Source organism: Suricata suricatta, chromosome 6 (assembly GCF_006229205.1).
Source record: "Suricata suricatta isolate VVHF042 chromosome 6, meerkat_22Aug2017_6uvM2_HiC, whole genome shotgun sequence".
NCBI lineage: Eukaryota > Metazoa > Chordata > Mammalia > Carnivora > Herpestidae > Suricata > Suricata suricatta.
Window position 1 is genome coordinate 135,117,457 of NC_043705.1, and position 6,877 is coordinate 135,124,333.

Here is a 6,877-nt window from a genome sequence, read left to right on the forward strand (position 1 = left end):
CACAGTGTGTTTTCTTTATCAGGGTGACCCAAGGTACATGCTGCGGTTTGGGAAGTCCAAGTTAGTTAACATCTAGTGTAATACGGTTTCACTAGTGGAATTCAGTGATTCGTCACTTACATAGATCACCCAGTGCTCATCCCTTCTTAACGCCCCTCACTGATTTACCCTTCCCCCCACCTACCTCCCCCCCAGCAACCCTCGGTCTGTTCTCTGTATTTAAGGGTTTTATACGGTTTGCCTCCCTGTTCTTAATCCTATTTGTCCTTCCCTTCTCCTATGTTCATGTTTTCTTAAATTCCATGATTGAAATCATGTGTTTTTCTGACTATTGCACTTAGCGTAATATACTCTAGTTCCATCCATGTTGTTGCAGATAGCAAGATTTCATTCATTTTGATTAAAATTCCATCACGTGTATGTGTACACACACAATCTTTGTCAGCCGATGGACATTTAGACTTCTCATAATTTGTTGACAGTGCCACTATAAACATTGAGGATGTATGCCCCTTTGAATTGGCAGTTTTGTATTCTATGGATAAATACCTAGTAATGCAATTGCTGGGTCATATGGCAACTCTAGTTTTAATTTTTTGAGAAATCTCAGAGGGGCTGCACCAGTTTGCGTTTCCACCAACAGTGCAAACGGGTCCCCCTTCCTCTGCATCCTTGCCAATATCTGTTATTTTCTGCGTTTTTAATTTTAGCCATTCTGACAGTTGTGAGGTGGTTTCTCATGGTTTTGATTTTTATTTCCTTGATGACGTTGAGCATCGATGTGTCTGTTAGCCATCTGGATGTCTTCTTTCGAAAAGTGTTCACATCTTTTGCCCGTTTCTCACTGGATTACTTGTTTATGGGTGTTGATTGGAGAAGTTCTTTATAGATTTTGGATACTAACCCTTTATCTGATATATCATTGGCAAATTATCTTCTCCCATTCTGTCAGTTGCCTTTTAGTTTTGTTGATTGTTGGCCTGGTTTTCATGCTTTTGGCGTGATTAAATTGTGTGTCTCGTAACTTAATCACCAGGTCTTAATCACCAGAGGACATGCAGACCTCTTACCTGCTCTTTTAGACACACTGCAGGACTCCAAGAAGACAGAGAAGGTAAAGGATTCAGTGAAATCCAGAAGTCTAAGGCCTTGAAATGCGTGTTTATATCAAATGGTCTTGTAGCCCCAGAATGAGCCTGATCATAAAATCCTGATCCTACAGCCCACTTGCTGCCTTGCTCGCTGTGGAGCAGAATACAGAGGTAGGCTGTTTGGCCACTGAGCTTACCCAAAGAACCGGCTTTCACCACGGGATCTCACCTGGTCCCCCCAGCCAGACATGGGGCACAAGTGGCACCAGGCCCCCGGGGGTCCCTTTCTCTTACCTCTGAATCTCCCCTCTGCTTATGCCCAGAGTGCTTTCACACTCCAGGGTCTGGGAAGTCCCCTGAAGGCAGCTGATGCTGAGTGCCTGTGACCTTGAGCTGAGAAGGAAGGTGTGTGTTGTTGCTTTCATTTCCGGCCCACAGGGAAGCTGGCCGGAGGGCCTCTGCCCTGCTCACCACTCAGGATCCGCTCTGTGACTTCCCGCACCGCAGAAGGCCACCTCCCTTCTCCGGTTGTACATGAAGCAAGCCGGCTAAGCAAGGCAGAGTGCCTCAGCTTGGGCCCTGCAGCAGCACCAAAGCCAGAACTCCGGTCTCTACACACAGGTCTTTACATGGCAGCAGCTTCATTTCATTTGTCTTAGTGTTTTATTTAGAAACAATACAGATGCAGAAGTTGCATCAGCAGGTACGGGGAGACCCGGGCACCCTTCCCCCGCTTTCCCCAGCTGTAACATGTTGCAGAGCCATAGAACGGTCTCACCCTGGTCCATTATAATCAGGATTCTGCTTCCACGTTCTACCCAAGGAATAGAGCCCCCGGTTTCGAGGTGGTCGCTTTAAGCATTGCTTGTCCGCTATCTTGAACGAGCGCTCTGCCTGCCGTCCTTCCCTCCCCGAATTCCTCACCAGCACACACTGGCTCAGCGTCACCTCGCCTTTCTACGTGAGCAGTCAGCCCGGGGACGGAAGCCCCTGGCCTCCCTCCACATGTCCCAAGAAACCCAGCATCGTGCCTGCCTGAAGCAGGCAGAGAGGTGACCGCGATGTCCCGGGAGGGTCCGGGTGAAGGAGCACCAGCCCTGCCGCACGGCAGAGGGGAGCGCCTCTGTGAGTGAGAGCGCGGGTTCTTCTGACGTATTTCGCTTAGCGTAACATACCCTAGTTCCATCCATGTTGCAAAGAGCAAGATTTCTTTCTTTTTAATATTCCATCGTGTGTGTGTGTGTATGTGCATGTATGTATGCGTATACCCACACCACTTCTTTATCCATGGCCAGTTGATGGACCTTTAGACTCTTTCCCTAATTTGTTGTTGATCCAGGACGGCCCTGGATGCAGCAGAAGTGCAGGGGTGGAGGTGGAGGCAGGGTGGGGTGGGTGCTGGGGCAAAGGTCAGCAGCCGCTCTAACCCCCTTATCCTAGCCCCAGACAGCACCTTGCTTGGCCTCCGTGCTCTACCGCCTCAGTGCAGAACGGGGATTTCTAAGTAATCCCCTCCCCCCACCCGCTCATACATGCTGTCCACACACCAGACATCTGGAGGGATCTTTATAAAATACCCAAACATATCCCCCTCCTCCTGAAAGCGCCCTGCCTCCCCAAAATCTGAATCTCTACTCCAGGGCTGTGCTCTCTGCCCCACCTGCCTCTAGCCTTGCCTCGTGCCTCTCTCTTCCCTACCCAGCACCGCTCTTGCTCACGATTTCATTTGGTCCCCGTTTTATCAGCTCCTCCCCCCAACTTCAGAGTATTCTGCCCGGCAGTGAGAAAGGTGACTGATGTTTCCCTGGGAAACTCCGTCTCTGTGCTCAAGAAGAAGCAAGCTAGGATTCCCAGGTACCTGGAGCTCAGGCAGGGGTGTGCTGGCAAACGTCTACCCACCGGTCCTCCACGAGGAAACAGTCCTGCTTTGGAGCGGTGGCTGGTTTTCACGGCGTCCGTGTTCCCACCGTGGCTCCTTCCAGGCTCCACGGGGACGTCGCCGAATGTGGAGCTGGATGGGACTTGGGGTTGGCTCCCGAAAGCTGGTGCCTGCACACCACAGAAAGGACACGTCAGTCACCAATTTTGCAATCAAAAAAATGTGCATCTTCTTCCTAAGAAAACCTCTAAAGCAAGTAAAGAGATACTTAGGAAGCTTAAAGCACTTTTGGGGGGGGGGAGGGGAGTTTCTGTGGGAAAATGAAAGAGGTTTTCAAAATGTATCATTTGTTTCTATCTTTAGTTTTCCCAGAGACTCTTTTTTTCTCTTTCAAGTAAGAACAGGATTACAGTTGATTAGCAGCTTGAGACATAAACAGGGTGGACTGCCCCTAGGCAGCCAGAAAGGAGACTGAGGGGTTCTGGGAACTCTGATCTCTTGGGGGAACTGTTCTAAAAGTTTACTCAGTGACTTGACGTTGAGGAGGTTTAATAGGCCTCCTGATTAGAAGTAAGACAACCCCACAGGTCAACATCAACCACAACATACTCAGATGACTTTAATTTACTAAATATTTACTAAATTCTTGCTTGGATTGAAAAAAAAACCCCACAGTGTCTCAGTGGGGTTTGCAAAGGAAATAGAAGGATTGTCTTAAGTTGTTTGGAGTTTAGTTGGAGGTAAAACATGCAAATATATGAAGCAAATTGATTGCAACAGCAGTGGCAATCCAGCCAGCTGCTAACGTGTTGAAGGTTCCAGAAAGCAAGAGTGTGAGGGTGAGAGTTTTCAAAGACAGCGGAGCCAAAAAAAATGCAGATTTGTGACTTGTGTGAACACAGTCCAGTGGAACACATGACCGAGGAAAATCCATGAGCCAAAAATGGGCAGGATAGGGATTTCTAAGTAATTCCTCCTTTGTGTCTTTCCCGTATCCTCTCTCTCTGATGTGATCAATGACATTATTTTGCCATTTGCTCAGAACATTCAGGCCTCGTGCGCCAGCATCCTGCCCCCATCGTGGCCTCCCAGTAGAGGTGCTGGCCGACCTGTTTTTTCACTCACGATACAGAGATTTAGAAAGCAAGTTCTTTAACTTGCTGTCACAGCTTTGCTGCGCAACAAATCATTCAAACAATGTTAAGTCTGCCATATTCTACTGGCCAAAGCCAGACCCGGTGCCAGACCAGAGCCAAGAAGGGGGGAGGCAGACTTGGTATCGTGATGGAAGCTGCTGCAAAGTCACTCAAGGGCTTGAGGAACTGCAGTGACTTTTATCTAATCACACTTGGCTAAAAACAACAAAACTACAGGGGACAGAGAATTCATATCACAAAGCTCTCCGAAGTCCAAATACTTTCCTCATTACATGGCTGTACCTGTCGCTTACCACTACACCATCACCTTTGTCTGATTAGACACTTCTCGTGTCAACACACACATATGACCCTCTTAGTCCTTTTTCCAGGTGTCCCTCCACCCAGATACTTCTCTTGCCTGAAATGACCTTCCTCCTAGTTCATAATATCTTCATCGATGACAACCTGGCTTTACCTTTAATCTCTCTGCAAAGCTGCCTATGGTGGAGACTGCTAACCATCCCCTGGGAATCTGCCCTTCGACAATTTGTTCTTTTTCTTTTATAATAGAATTCCCCTAAGTTGTAGCATGCGGTCCATGCTAAGCTACAGAATCTGTTCCCCAGCCTCCTTTGCAACTCAGCGTGTGTGGTAGTTTTAAAAAGTTGAACTTCTTGGGGTGCCTGGTGGCTCCATTGGATGAGTGTCCAACTCTTGGTTTTAGCTCAGGTCATGATCTCCCGGTTTGTGGGATCGAGCCCCATGTTGGGCTCTGCCCTGACAGTCTGGAGCCTATTTGGGATTCTCTCCCTCTCTCTACTCACCCTTCTCTCAAAATAAATAACCTTAAAAAAACAATAATAAACATTGCAACCTCTTGGGGCACATCCGTGGTTCAGCCAGTTGACCATCCAACTCTTGGTTTCGGCTCAGGTCATGATCTCATGGTTCATGACATCTAGCTCCGTGTCAGGCCGACAGTGCCGAGTCTGCTTGGGATTCTCTCTGCCCCTCCCCCACGCGTGCTCTTTCTCTCTCAATATAAACATTAAAAAAATAAAAAGTGTTGCAACTTCCTGATAACCCCTCCCATAAAAAAGGTGAACTCTAATTCCCGTGAATATGGGTCAGCCATAGTGACTCCACTTCTAACAGAATGTGGCAGAAGTGATACCAGCTGGGAAGGCCAGGGCATAAAAGAGGACACGTCTTTACCTGCTGCTTCTCTTGGGACGTACGCTTTAGGAGGATTCAGCTGACATGAATGAAATCTCACCAACCCCAAGATGCTGTGCTACAAAGCCTATGTAAGGAGGTCGCGTGGAGATAGACAAGCCCCACAGGGACCGTCCCCCAACTGGTTTGTCTGCTCAGCCTCAACGTGTGGGTGCGTCTTCAGATACTCCGGCCACTAGGCCTATGCAAAATACACTCCCGCCCTCTCCAGACCCATCAAAGTCTTACTGATAAAGGTATCCGGGTTCAGGCCTGAGGCCCAAGATCTCGGCCTGTCAGTCAAGTTCCAGGGTGACCAAGGCTCGTTGGCTGTAGTGTCTCAAGTGCTGATCGTTAACACAGGCCAGAAGATCCATGTGCCATAGAGGTAAGTCTGTCCCCCATGTAGTCATACAGCCTCAAGCCAACTGCCACGGACACTGTCATTCCCACAGGGGAAACCAGGAGGCACAGAAGAGTCACAAGTCTGTGGCCGTGATGGAAAAGAAGGATGACTCAGGATATATCCAAGAACCGATGGAGAATGATTCCCAGTCAGGGAAGCTGAGTCCCAGTCATGGGACTGGCATCCCGTGCCCAGCTGGATTTCAGAAATGTGTGAAGGGGAAAATGTAACTGATTTGGGCCGGAGGACCAACTGAGGTGGCTTTAAACATACCCACAAATTCTCTGGCAATCCTCCCGTGAAAAGGCAGAGTCTAAGTCTCCTCTCCTGATAGCGTATGACAGGAGAGCTATCACATGACACCCAAATATAAGTCATGGGGGGAGGGGGACACGTGCTTTTGGTCCCCACGGTACCACCCATAGCTGTTCACATCTCCCAACAGCAACCACAAGACATGCAAATCCTGGGCCTGCAGACTCCAGCACCCCCCCCCCCCGCCTGCTGGGCAACTCAGCTGAGCAAGGGGGACAGATATGTGCTGCCCCACCCTCACCCCTACTGAGGAAGTTCTAGCCACACCAGCAAGCCAGAAAGAGGAATAAACCTCGGAGGAATGGTGCGATTTAAAACTGTCACTCTTTACATGTGATGGTGTGATGAAGCACCTAGTTTATCAACTGATCATGTTGGATTTTCTATTAGAATTAATGAGGGTAGCAAGATCACTAGATAAAAGCTTGAAATTCTTTTAAAAACCAATTGCATTTCTATATAGCAGCAGCGACCCATTATAACTTTTTAAGAAAATAATACCTTTTATGGGGCACCCGAGTGGCTCAGTTGGTTGAGCGTCCGACTTCGGCTCAGGGCATGATCTTGTGGTTCCTGGGTTCGAGCCCCGCGTTGGGCTCTGTGCTGACAGTTCAGAGCCTGGAGCCTGCTTCAGATTCTGTGTCTCCTCTCTGCTGCTCCTCTGCTTATGCTGTCTCTCAAAAATAAATATTTTTTAAAAATTTTTAAAAAGGGATTACTTCATTGTTAAAAAAAATAACACCTTTTACGATGTTATCAAACACATTTACTATCTAAGAAAATCTGAAGAACTATTGTGTCCTCTGATTACAAAGCGAACATCTCCTTTAAG

At 48.1% G+C, this 6,877-nt stretch overlaps 1 long non-coding RNA gene across 1 annotated transcript; it reads right to left on the minus strand.

Moving 5' to 3' along the window:
• Positions 1–1,753: 1,753 nt before the first annotated feature.
• LOC115293269 lies at positions 1,754–6,587 on the minus strand. Its single transcript, XR_003909459.1, has 3 exons — positions 6,547–6,587; positions 5,574–5,811; positions 1,754–3,140 (listed from the first exon to the last, which is right to left on the minus strand). It is a non-coding gene; the product is annotated as an uncharacterized LOC115293269 (long non-coding RNA).
• Between the last annotated feature and the right edge of the window lie 290 nt (positions 6,588–6,877).